The following is a 16,439-nucleotide window of genomic DNA, read 5'->3' as shown; positions in this document are numbered from 1 at the left end:
AGAGCCGAACAGACACCATATTGTCAGGATCCACCCAGCCTCCTGAGCAACTGAGAGCCAAAACCAGCAGTGCCCACCCCCTCCAGCCTGGGGCTCCAGTGAGTGCTGAAGGTACAGATTGGAGAGCGGTGACTGACAGTAACCACTCTCCGCTCACTGAAGACCTAGAAGTAGGTGATCATTGGTCATGCGATCGCTCATTTCTCAGGCAGGGGACAGCTGGGGGTGAGTATCTGTGTATGTTTTTTTTAGAAACCCAAACTTCTCTGTTAATAGAGCTAAAGGAGATCCCCAGCAACTCGTAGGTTATGGAAGACTTTCTTTTCACTCCTGGCAGAAGAAGTCATCATCACAGGAGGAGCCAGGAGGAAGAATATTTGGGCTTGTTCATATGGGCGGTTGAGGGGCTGTAAAAGCAAGTAGTTGAGTTGCAATTTTACAACCCTCTGACCACTTATCTAAACAGAGGAATGCAACCACTCAGGGCTCTACACATGTTGTCGATGTGTTGCTATGCTTTGTTGACACAGTGAAAATGAAATGGCAATTTCGCATTTTGGCATTCACAACTCATTCATGTGAATGGAGCCATGCCAAAACCGTGTGAGTTACCATTTTCAGGGTTAAAACAAGCGGTGAGAAGGCCTCCTTGCTGCCTGTCAAATGCCCTCTAAGGCTGCATTCACACTTCAATGTTTTGAATGGCGGGCAGATTTGCAGCAATTCTGTCCGTGAATTTGAAGCGTCCATCTGTGAATGACAAATGACTCGCATTTGAGATGCCATTCATTTGAATGACACCTAAAATTGCGGTGCGGGTCTGCCGCGATTTGTCGCACGATAAATTGTGTTGCAACCCGCATCGCAGGAAGCATGTCGCCCAAAAAAATTTCAGAAGCTACTTTTGGGCGACATGCTTCCCGCAATGTGGGTTGCCGCGATTGCAGTGTGATTTATCGCCCGACAATCGTGGCAGACCCACATCACGATTTTAGGTGTCATTCAAATGAATAGCTTCTCAAATATGAGTCCTGCAATTTGTCATTCACACATTGGCGCTTTTAAATCGCAGGTAGAATCGCAGCAAATCTGCCAGCGATTCAAACGCTGAAAAGTGTGAATGCAGCCTAAAAGAGCTTGTTTGCACTACAATATGAGTGTTTTGGATGGTTTCTTGCATACATATTTAACCCAGTGTGTTTTTATCCCTCTTTTTTACTTTAAGGCTGGCTTCACACTTGTTTGATGCGGGAACCAGCGCAATTCCAGTGAGGGTTCCCGCATCCCATGTCCCTCGCAGGCAGTTCACACTGCCCTCTGCAAACCTCTGCGGGTGTCAATGTAAAGTTAATGACACCCCCAGGTCAGTTTGCAGATCAGAGTGCGAACTGTGAAATGGTACAAGAATCGGATCGCATGGGTGTGAACACCCATGAGATCCGATTGCTTTGTGGACAAAAAAAAAAAGGTCCTGCACCATTTTGGTCCGAATACGATGCAAATTCAGCCATACAAAATGTATGGCTGAATTCGCATCGCATGTGATCTGAACAGAAATGTGGTGCGAACCACATGCGATTTCTGTGTTTGCACTACTGTGAACCCAGTTAACACCAGTGAAAAAAATTAGAACATGCAGCATAAAAGACACACCAGAACACATCACATGAAAAAAAACAAAAAAAAACAAGAAACCTTGGGAAAAAAGGAAAATCAAGAGGGGAAAAGTGCACTGGAATGCATTAACCACTTCAATACTGGGCAATTTTACCCCCTTCCTGCCCAGGCCAATTTTCAGCTTTTAGCGCTGTCACACTTTGACAATTGCGTGGTTATGCAATACCCAAACAACATTTTTATAATTTTTTTTTTTGGAGACAGATAAAGCTTTCTTTTGGTGGTATTTAATCACCACTTTTATTAGTTAGTATTCTATTATTATTATTTAGTTTTTTATTTTTTGCTAAACAAAAGAAAAAAGGCCAAACATTTTGGGAAAAAAAAGTTTTTCTTAGTTTCTGTTACAAAATCTAGTGAATAAGTATTTTTTCCCCTTCACTGACGAGGCTGCACTGATAGGCACTGATGAGGAGGCACTGATGAGGAGGCACTGATATGCAGCAGTGATAGGCAGCCTTTGTGGGCACTGATGAGGAGGCACCGAGAGGCATCACTGATGGGCACTGAAAGGCAGCACTGATGGACACTGATTGGTATCACTGATGGGCACAAGTGGGCAGCACTGGCAGGCACCGCTGATGGGGCTGCACTGATAATCAATGCACCACCCCCCCATCAGAAGACCCCCCTGTCAAGTAGAGGAATGCCGATAACTTGCACTTTCTATTTACACGATGATCAGCTGTGATTGGACACAGCTGAACACGTGGAAAACAGCCCGCATCATAAGCTGTACCATATGATGTCCAGTCAGAACAATGGAGCCCCCACCCGGCGATTATTCTGCTACAGGCCAGGCAGGAAGGTGTTAAAGTGCATCAAAAATGTGCATGCAGAGATGCATCTGAAGTGAGTTTCTATTGTTATGAACTGTAAGCAAAACCGCATCCGGAACGCATCTGGAATGCATTTTGTGGTGTGAACTTGCCCTGACACCTGAAAACTTTTTTACTTCTTTAGGACAATGGGCATTCCGGTGCATTTACATGCATTTTGATGCATTCTGGCTGGAAAAGTGGATTGTACTCTTGTTATGGAAATGATTAAGAGCTCCAATCGAGCTCAAGGTTATCTGCTGCTGTCTCTAATTTGAAAAGTGTTGATATGCATGCATATAAAAGTAAACACACTGAGACACGCTCAGTTTCGTTACTGTTACACTTCTAATTTATTCAAGGCGGTGTTAATGTTTTATACACACAAATACGTCATTGCTATGTCAGTCTAATAGGTACATCTCATTGGTCAAGATAGAAAAGAAGATGGATAATTTTCATAACGAGGTTTGGCTCTCTTTGTTCTTATCTCCAGTTCCGCGTTCTTCTGTGTGTGGGAGGTAGGGGGTACACGCCATTTTGAGAAAATATAGGAACAGAGCAAATCTGTATACTTATATAATGAGTAAGGAGAAAAATATGTATGCACATAAGAAAATAGACATTTTCAGATTACTATTATTATTATCTACATCACATTCCTTCACAATCCCCCCTAAAATGACTATTTTCTCTTTTCTGTCCCTAATACTAAAGGTCCTACTTTTTAGCCTGGCCCTTCTCCTCAGCAACTCTTTTAGGCTGTATATAGAATTGGGCAGCAACTGTTCACTTCCCTCCTCGATACAGCTGGAGAGGTGCAGTCAGGCGCTATCTATCCCTATAACCCTATAGGATTGTGAGATTATGGACAGGGAGTGACTGCAGAGGAGTGAAGGGTTTGTCATCTTCCATCATAAGGAGGTCCTCTTCTTCTTGGTGGAGAAATGTAGGTGTGCTATTGTCTACAGCCTTGCTCATTAACTTTTTTACAAAAGGTAGAATACAGCATATAATCAGGGCTAAAAGGACCAGGATTATTAATACCGTTACCCGTATCTGGGCGAACACCTTCTGCCACCCACTCATCCAGCTAAAATATTGATCCCATGGGTCTGTGATACCTGAGTTCTTCAACTCCAATGACAGATCTTCTAATTTCTTTATAGCTAAAGTAACGTTACCATTTGGGCCAGTATTATCAGGAATGTATGTACAACAGGTTCCCGTTTTTTCCTATGATTTTACAAAACACCTCCTTTCCCAGATAACACCATGTCTAAGGCCATCCGGTCCTGGAATGTCATGTAGGAAGTGGGGGCTAACTGATCAGAAATTCCCTGGAGGGCATCTTTAGAGTAATTTACAAATCTCTGTTGGTTATAATATGTATAGTGTCAGGTCACCTAGAGGCTGGGTGACAGATGCACACCGTTGGGATCAGGAGTGCACTGCAAGGTAGTGGACCCTACGGGTGACTGCTGCGGATTGTACCTTGGGAGGTTCAGGAAGCAGGTCTACTGGATCACTGACACAGATCCCACTGGGAGCTAGAGCATAGATTCCCCAGGGCGCGGAGTCTAAGAGCCAGCAGGTGTTCACCAGAGCCTCTAGTGGTGAGGATGGACTGCGCTGCAGTCTGGCTCCAGGTCGCGGCCCCCAGGGTCTCACAGCTCACGCTCACGGTAGACTACAGGAGCAGAGGAAGGAGGGAGCTGGCTGGAACATCAGGGTCACAGGCAAACAGGGATGGCCGGGAACAGGCCAAAGTCGGTAACAGAAATCAGATGTAGGAAACATAGCAAGTACACACATAGGCTAACACACAGTGGTTGATCAGCACTGCTGGCTTGCAGTGCACAGGTTAATATAGGGTTCCCTGATAGGGCCTGGGGTGGGGCCATGCTTAGAGGGGAGGTTACAAAAGCAGTCAGGTGAGGGTCAGCTGGTCTCTAGAGATGAACACATGGAGACAGGTAAGCTGATCGACAAACTCTATTGCATAACCATGACATGTAGTTAATTCAATCTACATTCTTGCTGACAGTTGTTATGGGGATCAAAGACTCAAAACCAGCTTTTACCTGATCCCTGCCTTTAAACTCATCAGGGACCCCCCTTGTAACCCCTATGACATGTATGTATACATGAGGATCAAAGCTTCCGGAGAGAGCTGCTCGCTTCCTCCTCTGACTGTGTGCTGGGTCAGTGTATGTATCAGGGATATCTTTGGTTAGGATATGGGGGCTTTCTATTTTCATCTTTTTTGTCTAATGCACTCTGTGGTCGCCCATTCTGGCCCTGTGTTCCAACCCACTGGCCCCCACAGAAACCACAACTCTGTCCCCAGTAACTGTCTGTGTGGCATACATATATGTCCTTACCGTCAGGGATATCACTGTACCAATGGCATCACCATGAAGGGTCAAATGGACAAGGTACTATGTCACAGTAATCTAAGGTAAAGGTGGTCACATGTGTACCTGAAGAGTTACACCAAAACGTAATTATGTTATCATTTTTGTGATGGCCACCTCCTGGGCCCCTCCCCCCTAGATCAAACAGAAAAAGGATATGCAGCACCCGAAAACACGCTCTCCTGTAGTGATAAGCGTGCATTCAGGTGTTCTTCCTGGCCAACTTGACTGAGGGGGCTGTGGTCACCAAAACTTGGAATGGACCATCATAACTTGGCTCAAGGATCTCCAGACAGTAGTTGGTGTGGTCCTGCATCTAATTCAGGATCTGGAATGGAAGAAAACACCTGGACATGCATTCAGGTTAATTCTCGTGATAATGTGGTTACATAATTAGTCAACACATCAGACTGTAACTGTAACTGTTGTGGAAAGTAACAACCAAGTCTGGGGGCTGAACCAAACAAAATTTCATAAGGGGATAGGGCATGTTTCCCCCGGGGGTGTGTCTGACACTAAACAGGGCAATGGGCTAACTGTCTGGCCAACTCATGTTAGTCTCTTGGGCCATCTTTAACATCCTGTTTTTAGTGTCCCATTCATCCTTTCTACCTTCCCGCTACTTTGAGGGTGGTATGGGATGTGTAGTGCCAACTGAACCCCCAGTGCTGCCCAAATCTCTTTAGTAAGGGTTGTTGTTAGGGCTGGTCCCTGATCTCTCAATATCACCTCTGGGACCCCAAATCTACATACTATCTCACTCAGTAATTTCTTAGCTGTGGTCCTGGCAGTCATGACCACTTCCACTAGGGCGTATTCGAATCTGCCACTTCTTGGCACTTGAGAATGATCAATTTGCATCCTCTGGAATGGGGTATAGTGCTTTTGCCAGGTGCTTCTTCTGTGCATTCTGGGTTACATTTGGTGCAGATAATGCATGATCTGCAGAAGCTGTCGGTCAGTGGAGTAACTCTTGGTGCAACACTTGTTGATAAGAGAGTTCATAAAAGTCTTTGTCAAGTGGGCAGCTCCATGTGCCCATTGCACCACGGCTGGGTACATACTCCTGAGTAGACAAGGCTTCTTGTTGCACTCGAATAGTCCATTTCTGAGAGTTGCTCCTTTTCTCCATTTCCAGCTTTCCTTCTTATCCGGACTTGCTGTTTCCTGTAGTTCTTTTAGATAAACTCTGTCCACTGGGAAAGTCTGTAAGGTAAGCACGGGGTGGTCTTCTTCTACCACCCTGCTGTCCACTTCCCGCGGACCACCAGCTGTCTGTTTGGCAGCTGTATTGGCTCGATGATTGCCTTAAGCTTCTTTTGAGTTCATTTTGTCGTGTGCTTTTACTCAGAATAGTCACTTGGGTTGGGAGAAGCAAGGCATCAATCAAGTTTTCACAGGTGTTCCTGCAGCCATCAGGAATCCTCTGTCCTAGATAACACCATAATCATGGGCAATGCTGAAAGCATATCTTGAGTCCATGAATGTTGGCTCTTTTTCCCTCTGCCCATTTACGTGCTGTAGTAAGTGCTTATAGCTCTGCCTCCTGTGTAGACATCACCGGTGTTAAGGCTTCAGCTTGTAGAACAGTGTTTTCAGTGGTGACCGCGTGTCCTGTGCGGTCACGGGGGTAACAAGTCAAGACTCTACTCCTCCTCCTCCTTTCCCCCCTCGAGAAGTGGAAGAAGGGTGGTAGGGTTCAGTGTTTGACAACTTAATAGAGTAATGCTGTCCAGTAGGAGGGAACACAGGAGTCTCAAGTGTCTGGTAGTGGACAAGTGTTTCGGCTGGATCTTGGTTGAATATGGCAACAACGTCATGGGGAACAAGCAGAACGAGGCAGTGTCCGAGGACCAAGTTCACAGTTTTGTCAAGCAAGTCTTGTGTAGCAAATCCAGCTCGCAGACACAATAGGCCTCCTCTTGCTACCGCATCCAGCCGACAGGAATAATATCCTATGGGGCGTAGGCTGATGCCGTGTGATTGGGTGAGTACACCTGCAGCATGTCCCAGACGTTCGGATACAAAGAGCTTGAGCGTTTTGTCGTAGGCTGGGAGCCCTAGCGCCGGGGGTGGCGCACTCAAGGGTTTCAAACTTTAGATATTTCTTCAGGAGACATCTGGAAGGGTCTGATTGCAGAGCATCAGTAGGAAGGCTTCTGGAATCCATGCTCTGCACTAGGAAATTAGTCCAAGGAAAATGACAGGTGTTGAGCACCACTGCAATTTGGGCTTTGAGGCTCTGCAGCCCTGGTTGGCAAGATAGCACAACAGGCTTTCTGAGGTGACTTCAAGAGGGGGTAAGTCAGCTGCACAAAAGAGAAGGTCATCAACATGTTGGAAGAGAATCACTTCCAGGTGTTCCTTTTGTCATGTGTCAAGGATGATAGCCATAGCTTTTGCAAACTGGCTTGGAAAGTTCTGTGCCCCTTGTGGCACAACTGTTTAGGTATGTTGCCGTTTCTTTCCGTGGATGAATGCGAAAAGGTACCAGCAGAAGGGGTGAGGGTGGACACTGAAGAAAACGTTTGTAAGGTCCACCTCTGTGAGGTATTTTGCAGTCAAAGGCATCCACAGTAGGTACCTGGTTCTCTTTTTAGGATTCTCTTCTTGGGGTTATTGTGGTTTCCGGGGCAATGAAGCGCCCTCTTTTAGCTTGACTGAAACTGGTGGCACCTTTAAGTTACCGTTGTCTCCCGGTCCTGTGGACCATAGGCACGCAGGGATTCTGTCAAGTACTTCCTGCAGTATTGAACTTGAAGTTTTTTTTCTTCATTAAGTGTCATCAGGAGAGGCAGAGAACACAAAGCAGATGAGTCTTCTAAAGATAGGGGAGTATGTAACTTCACCCCCCTTCAGGCGTGTCCTGATTGAGGCCTGTAGTCTGGACAACACATCAGCTCCTAGTAGATTCAAGGGACATGTAGAGGACACCACAAATCTGGCAAGCAAATCAGGAAGTGGAAAGGAAAGAATTATTAGGCAGGTTCACCGCTCTCAACACACTTTTGGCTGCACCCCTGTCAATGAGGAAAGTGGTAGGTTTTTCGTCTGGGACATCTTGGGGCTCTGCATTCTTTTTTGAAGTGACCCCGTTTCCCACAGTTGTAACAGGTGATCCTTTCCCTGGTATTGGGCAGTGGTGGTGGACTAGTGTAGGTGGGATCTTCGTCATGGGTTACCATGAGGGGCGTTGGTTTTTTACCTTTTTGATTTTCTATACCTCTGGCCACCAACAATAAATCAGACATTTTCATTGAATAGTATTCAGGGCGGGCCACCATCAGGCCTTTTCTGATATCCTCCCTGAGCCCTGAAACAAAAGCAGTTGATAACATGTGTGTGTGTGCCTTTATGAGTCTAGCATGATACTTCTTCACAGACTCCCCTTTATCTTGGGTAATATCTTGGATTGTGGTCTTCTGATCCGTCAACTTCTCCTTTGCCCAGTCGTGGAGTTGTGCACAGAACTCCACGCCTGAGGTGTAGGAAGTGGCACTTGTCAGGCAGGCATCATTGAAGGCCATCTGCATGACTGGCCAAAAGACATATCCTGCTTTGATTTGGCATAGGCTGATCAAGTCTTTCCAGGCAGCTGAGTAAGTTTCTTGTATTTGCACTATCCTGTGGTAGAAGGGAATTGGCTGCTTCTCTGGGTCAGGCAGACTTGTCACTAAGGCCGCTGCTTGTGATAGAGTAAAAGCGACATACATCACTGGTGCCCCTTCTGGTAACCGAGACTGTTGTTGGGGCAGGGGCTGACAAGAGGCACTGTTCTTTACGGTTGCCAGCATGTGTTTGAGATCCTCTCGGAACTGAGAGTCTGGAGCCGGATTGGGGGTTAAATCAGTGGGTGGCCTTGCTGCCTGCTGTCGGGCTTCCCACTCAGATGCTTCTTCATCATTAACATATCCGGCCTGGGAATGTGATGCTCCCGTATTGGGGAAGACAGGTGTGTGGTATGAACCATCTTGGTTTAAAACAGCGAGGGCTGGGTACAGGCTGTTTAAGCTTACTGGGTGTACCAAGATGGCCGCCGGCAGGAAGTGCACTGGACTGGGTAGAAAGTGAAGGCATGGGTGCACTAAGATGGCCGCCGGGCTGAGTTGTCACAGTGGGTTGTGCTTGGGTGGTGAGAAAGGAGTGGTTGTTAGACGGAGGGCAGTGCTGTCCCTCCCCTCCTTTGTTTAAAGTTCCAACATATCATCAGCTATACATACATAATACAATCGCCATCTTTCTTAACTTCCTTTATCCAATTTTCTTTATCACACAGGATTTTTCTCCCTGTTTCTTCTGCAACATAACTTTCGTCACTTCTTTCAACTTTGTTAACTATTTCAACATCTTCTTCTCTCCTTCTTTACAATATCACTTTCATTACAATATCACTTTCTGTTTCTCGGCTAACGGCTTGAGAGGGGAATACATACAACCAAGGAGTTAATATTTTTCTCAGCGTTCTTATCAGCAAATTCCTTCGGTGTGGGCACATAAGACTAATGTACAGTTAATCTCAGAACAAGAACAAACACATCAGGGGTAGTGAGGAGCTACGGCCCGCGACCCAACAGATCCTTCGGGTAGCCTCCTTCTCTGACTTTCACCAGTCCCCACCCCCTCTCTTGTATAGCAAACAATAGACCACAGATACACTCAGGACAGGACATTACACCTGCCACTCTCTGAACCGTAAAGCCTCAGCAGGCTAAGATAACCGTAAGGGCAGACCACCCTGCAAAAAATAAACCCGTTTATAGACGTTTTTTCTACAGCTCTACACCAAGAGGCCGACAACTCTTCTTGGGGTGAGTCCTCTGTAACGCTTTCAGACTGCAAAGCCCGCAGCTGAGATAACCCTCAAAGGTTCCTTGAACCTAGAGTACACCCGTCTATAAACGACTGCTACAAGGAAACTATCTCATCCCAGAGGCCGACAGCTCGTCTGGAGATGAGACCATACATTCACGCATGTAGCACTTTTAGACTGCTGAGTTTCGTAACCCAAAGAATGACAGACAGTGAACAAAAAATACAGTCAGCAGAAACCCATCAGCAGGTTCGTTAAACAACCTCAGGCGAGGAAATACCTGCCTCTAAGACAGTCTCAGCATACCGACAGAATCCAGCCGTCAACCGAAAGATAAGAGAGTCGTACAGTGGTAAGAATATAAATCAACTCACCGGTACTGTTAGGGCTGCGCAAACCCCACTCTCATTAATCAGTTAACGCCCGAATGCTTGTCGCGGTATAACTTCGACCGTAGCCTGAGATCCCGGGTTTCGGCACCATCTGTTATGGAAATGATTAAGAGCTCCAATCGAGCTCAAGGTTATCTGCTGCTGTCTCTAATTTGAAAAGTGTTGATATGCATGCATATAAAAGTAAACACACTGAGACACGCTCAGTTTCGTTACTGTTACACTTCTAATTTATTCAAGGCGGTGTTAATGTTTTATACACACAAATACGTCATTGCTATGTCAGTCTAATAGGTACATCTCATTGGTCAAGATAGAAAAGAAGATGGATAATTTTCATAACGAGGTTTGGCTCTCTTTGTTCTTATCTCCAGTTCCGCGTTCTTCTGTGTGTGGGAGGTAGGGGGTACACGCCATTTTGAGAAAATATAGGAACAGAGCAAATCTGTATACTTATATAATGAGTAAGGAGAAAAATATGTATGCACATAAGAAAATAGACATTTTCAGATTACTATTATTATTATCTACATCACATTCCTTCACACTCTTGTTGAAAGGGCTGGAACTAGCTGTACTGGTGTGAACGCCCTTGGATTACATGGCAAACACTGTGCATGTGTTCTGGATGCAGGTTAAAAACACCCTGGAAAGCATTTTCAGAGGGGTGGAAATAATAGCTGCAAGTGTAAACAAGCCCTTGTAGACACAGGATAACCCTTAGTTCCAGTGAGCCTCAATGGCCAGGCTGAACGGCAGTAACTGGCAGTAAGGCCCCTTTCACACTGGGGCGGTAGGGGGCGTTGGCGGTAAAACAGCGCTATTTTAGCGCTGTTTTACCGCGGTATTCGGCCGCTAGCGGTGCGGTTTGAACCCCCCCCGCCGGCGACCGAAAAAGGGTTAAATACACTCATATAGCGCGGTTATATAGGTATTGCCGCGGTATAGCCGCGCTGTCCCATTGATTTCAATGGGCAGGAGTGGTTTAGGAGCGGTGAATACTCCGCTCCTTCACCGCTCCAAAGATGCGGCTGACAGGAGATTTTTTCTTCTCCTGCCAGCGCACCGCTTCAGTGTGAAAGCCCTCGGGCTTTCACACTGAACAAACAGTGGAGGCTGTTTTGGGGCGGTTTGCAGGCGGTATTTTTAGCGCAATAACGCCTGCAAACCGCCCCAGTGTGAAAGGGGCCTAAGAAGGAGGGTTATCCTTCTTATGTTCATTTGAGGAAAACTCTCCATCCTGTTCTTTTGAGTTTTGTCATCATTATGGTCCAAAACAATCATTGATTTGACCCCATTAACTGTAATGCCTCGTACACACGATCGGACATTCTGACAACCAAACCATGGATTTATTTCCGACGGATGTGGGCTCAAACTTGTCTTGCATACACACGGTCGCACAAATGTCGGAAATTCTGATTGCCAAGAACGCGGTGACGTACAACACGTGCGACGGCACTAGAAAAAGGAAGTTCAATAGCCAGTGCAGCTCTTCTGCTTGATTCCGAGCATGCGTGGAATTTTGTGCGTTGGAATTGTGTACACACAATCGGAATTTCCGACAATGGATTTTGATGTCGGAAAATTTGAGAACCAGCTCTGAAATTTTTGTTGTCAGAAATTCCGACAAAAAATGTCCGAAGGAGCCTACAGATGGTCGGAATTTCCGACAACAAGCTCCTATTGAACATTTGTTGGCGGAATGTGTGTACGCCTCATTAGAAGATCAAAGAACGTTCTGAAAATGAACATTTTCAAATTAAATTCTACTAGTGTATGGTCAACTTAGTAACATTAGTGAATAGATAGGAACGTATATCATATTTCCTTGTTTTAAACATTTTTTACATTTCTTCAGTTACTTCCTGGTTTTCAGGCCTAAGCAAATGATGTCATACATCCCAGGAGTCTTCAGGAGGGGCTTTCTCAGCTAAGCACACCCTCCTACCTGCATGCCTGAGCTAAGGGCACATGGATTCCAGGAAGTAAATGCTAAGTGACTCCTCAGCCCTTATCCAAGATGGCCCTTGCCAGAAATGCTAGGGGGTGATTTTTAATGTGATTTCTCAGCAAAATAAAGCATGGAGACATGGATGGATGGGGGATTAGCTTTGCATATTAAAAACAAATTAAATAGCGGCAACAGAGGACACTCACATGAGTGTAGACAAATGGGCTGCACACCCCATAAAATACATAAAAAACTACGAGAACTCCCTAACGGGGCTTTAAAGCAACCAATGAGATGCAGTATAGATAATTGAAAGAATTGATTTTATTAGTACAAAAAGTATAAATAACGTATTGTAAAATCGCTGAATGAATTCTGACTGTTTGAGTCAGGACATGAACTGGATATAGCATAAAATTGCAGCGGACTATGCCTATAATTAAGAACAATGCAAAATACAATGTATTGTAGGGCAACCACAGTTTCCTCAAGTGTTGAATCCTTAAAATCACTAACAACAAACAATGCCTATGAATAGGGACAATGTACAATACAATATATGTAGGACAACGAAAGTTGTGTAAATTCTGACGCGCTTCGACCCTTGCTGGGTCTTCTTCAGAGGATGGTTGTCCACTGTGAAAAAATCAACATATATCAAACATAACATCGGGTTCAACAATAACCAGCCTACTGTATATATATACCATGTAACATATCTGCGTAGGTTATATAATTACCTATCACAAGGTTCCTGATGATTTAGAGTGTTTAAGATAATGCAATTCCTCCTATGCTCCCTTGTCTCCCCCGTGTCAGGCCAACTCCCCAGGGAACGGACGGTGGGCCCAATATGTCTTACGAGGGATCACGCCTACATACCCCCCACACAGGAGGGGGAGAGAGAGAAAGGGACAGCGAACGGCTCGAACTGCACCCAGATGGATTTACGTTGGTGCTAAAAACAAGGTGAAAAACGATGAGTCAGTCAATTCTTCCACATAGTTGGAAGTTCCCCTATTATGGGGCGGTATAATTTTGTTAAATTATAGGTCCATGGGTATGCAGGGAAGCAAATGCTGAAGATAAGAGGAAGAAAGAGGGGAAAAAAGGGGGACGGAAGAGAGGGGGAAGGGGGGAAAAACCTGGAGGGAAGGGAGGAAAAAAAAAGGGGGGGGAGGGGAAGGAGGGGAGGGGAAAAGGAAGGGGAGGAAAGGAAGGGAAAGGGGGAGAAAGCGTGTAGTGATAGCAGGAATGAACAGCTACTTGCTATTTGTCTGTTCATTCCTGCTATCACTCACACCGCATGGTTCACCCTTTCTCCCATCTTTCCTTTTTTCCTCACTTTCCCCTACACGCTTTCTCCCCCTTTCCCTTCCTTTCCTCCCCTTCCTTTTCCCCTCCCCTCCTTCCCCTTCCCCCCCCCTTTTTTTTTTTTTCTCCCTTCCCTCCAGGTTTTTCCCCCCTTCCCCCTCTCTTCCGTCCCCCTTTTTTCCCTCTTTCTTCCTCTTATCTTCAGCATTTGCTTCCCTGCATACCCATGAACCTATAATTTAACAAAATTATACCGCCCCATAATAGGGGAACTTCCAACTATGTGGAAGAATTGACTGACTCATCGTTTTTCACCTTGTTTTTAGCACCAACGTAAATCCATCTGGGTGCAGTTCGAGCCGTTCACTGTCCCTTTCTCTCTCTCCCCCTCCTGTGTGGGGGGTATGTAGGCGTGATCCCTCGTAAGACATATTTGGCCCACCATCCGTTCCCTGGGGAGTTGGCCTGATACGGGGGAGACAAGGGAGCATAGAAGGAATCGCATTATCTTAAACACTCCAAATCATCAGGAACCTTGTGATAGGTAATTATATAACCTACGCAGATATGTTACATGGTATATATATAGGCTGGTTATTGTTGAACCCGATGTTATGTTTGATATATGTTGATTTTTTCACAGCGGACAACCATCCTCTGAAGAAGACCCAGCAAGGGTCGAAACGCGTCAGTATTTACACAACTTTCGTTGTCCTACATATATTGTATTGTACATTGTCCCTATTCATAGGCATTGTTTGTTGTTATTGATTTTAAGGATTCAACACTTGAGGAAACTGTGGTTGCCCTACAATACATTGTATTTTGCATTGTTCTTAATTATAGGCATAGTCCGCTGCAATTTTATGCTATATCCAGTTCATGTCCTGACTCAAACAGTCAGAATTCATTCAGCGATTTTACAATACGTTATTTATACTTTTTGTACTAATAAAATCAATTCTTTCAATTATCTATACTGCATCTCATTGGCTGCTTTAAAGCCCCGTTAGGGGGTTCTCGTAGTTTTTTACAAATTATATAGCATTTTTGGTTTGTTGTGCTCAGATACAATGTAGTTCCACTTTAACATAGGTACAGGGTTTCTAAAGGCAAAACTTTTGTTTTGGATAGAGAATTAGAACCTCTGCTGAGGAGATTCATCCTCTAATTATTGTCAACTCAACTGAGATTGAGTCGTTACAACATATCAAATTTTCATTGGAACAGGAATATATAGGAAATCTACCAATGGACCTGTTTTTCAAGAGATTTCCTCTCACTTCCTGTTGTGTCTACAGAATAAAATTTGAAATGAAGTATGCCCAAAGGGACACAGATGACAAAAAAAAAAAAAAAAAAAAAAGACAGGGGCTTTATCAATTCTGTATTCTTTCCAAAACTAAAATAAAAATGTTGGCTTCAGTTATACTTTTTGATACAATTCTATGCTGAAAATTTGAACCCTCGTTCACATTGGATCAACTTGTCATGCGCTTTGACAGGTCAAAGCACATGAAGAGTCACACCCTATTGTCGGCAATGGCACTGTTCAAATCGGTGCGACTCCAACTTTGTGGTGCCACATTGATTTGAAAAAGTAGTTCCTGCACTACTTTTAGCGATTTTGGATGTGACTTGCATAGACATCCGTGCATGAAGCCGCACAGACGTCTTCAAAGTCGCACTGACATGCGGCTTTGAAATTGAACGATTTCAGAACTGCATTCAGTGTGAACGAAGGCTAAATGCTGAATCTGTTTTGCAAAGCCTCCAATTAATACATTTCCCCCTTAGTACTGTAGAAAGTATCTTTATCAAATTATGTATTGATGGTCTTTCTTCCTCCTTTAGGCTGTCTGAGATCTCTTCCTCCAGTTCCCAGTGAATAAAGTGACAGGTTCTCTTGATAGCCCACCTCTCCGCTGATGATCACCTTTCTTGCATCACGCTGCTGTTGGAGCCCTAAAGCCCCATACACACTATCAGATTTTCTGCTGATTTTTGTCTTCAGATTTACCAAAACCATATAGTGTAAAGGGCCTGCCTGATTGCATACAAATTGAAACTCCTAAGGTTTGACCTCATATTATATGGTTTTGGTAAATCTGAAGACAAAAATCAGCAGAAAATCTGATAGTGTGTATGGGGCTTAAGACTTTTGTAAGCTCAGTGTTGGTATGAATTGGAGCTTAACCAGGGTGGTTGACCTTCTACCCTCCCACACGTGATAGTGTTTGGGCCTGGCGTTTAACATGCTGCATTCTAGAAGGAAGGGGAGAAGGCCACATGCTTTCCTTTACCCAGAAGTAGCATGTTTTGCCAAAGTCTCTGACAAATGAATGGAGCAGCAGAGGAGCACAGTGAAAGTGAGTACCAGCAGAATGGTGTGTTTCTTCTATATATTTCTTCTGTACATTGCAGTACAGTCTGAGTGGTTCACAATCTATTTTCAGTCAGATTTCTAGTATGCATTGATTTGTGTGAAATTACTTAAATATAGATTTCCAGCAGTTTCAAAAAATAAATAAATATAATGATTTTAAATGAAGGTGTAACAGGCATAAAAAGTTGTTTATTATAGCACAGTAGCTTTGTGCTGAGCACTTCTGCCTTGCAGCACTGGGGTGCCTGGTTCAAATCCTGGTCAGGACACTATTTGCATGGAATTTGTATGTTTTCCTTTGCTTCCATGGGTTTTCTCCAAGTTCATTGGCTCCTTGTCCAAATTGTCCTGTGTGTGTGTGTATACATATGCATGTGAGGTAGGGAGCTTAGATTGTAAGCTTCTCAAGGGCAGAGACTAAAGTGAATGTATAACATATGTAAAGCACAGTATAAATTGTCAGTACTATATAAATAAACATGCGCTGTCATTCTGCTTTAGCACAGGTTATGTACAAATCCACATCTGGCGCTGTGGCAGACTTTTATAAAAAAAACATGGCAGCCCACAGAAGAACTCCTACATGATTTTCAGGATGTGCACAGAAAAGAGAGGATCACACATTAAACTAGTTCATTTCCTTCACATGCAGGAAATATAGATTTTAGCAT

Source organism: Aquarana catesbeiana, linkage group LG01 (genome assembly GCF_042186555.1).
Source record: "Aquarana catesbeiana isolate 2022-GZ linkage group LG01, ASM4218655v1, whole genome shotgun sequence".
Taxonomy (NCBI): domain Eukaryota; kingdom Metazoa; phylum Chordata; class Amphibia; order Anura; family Ranidae; genus Aquarana; species Aquarana catesbeiana.
This window is presented reverse-complemented; position numbering follows the sequence as displayed.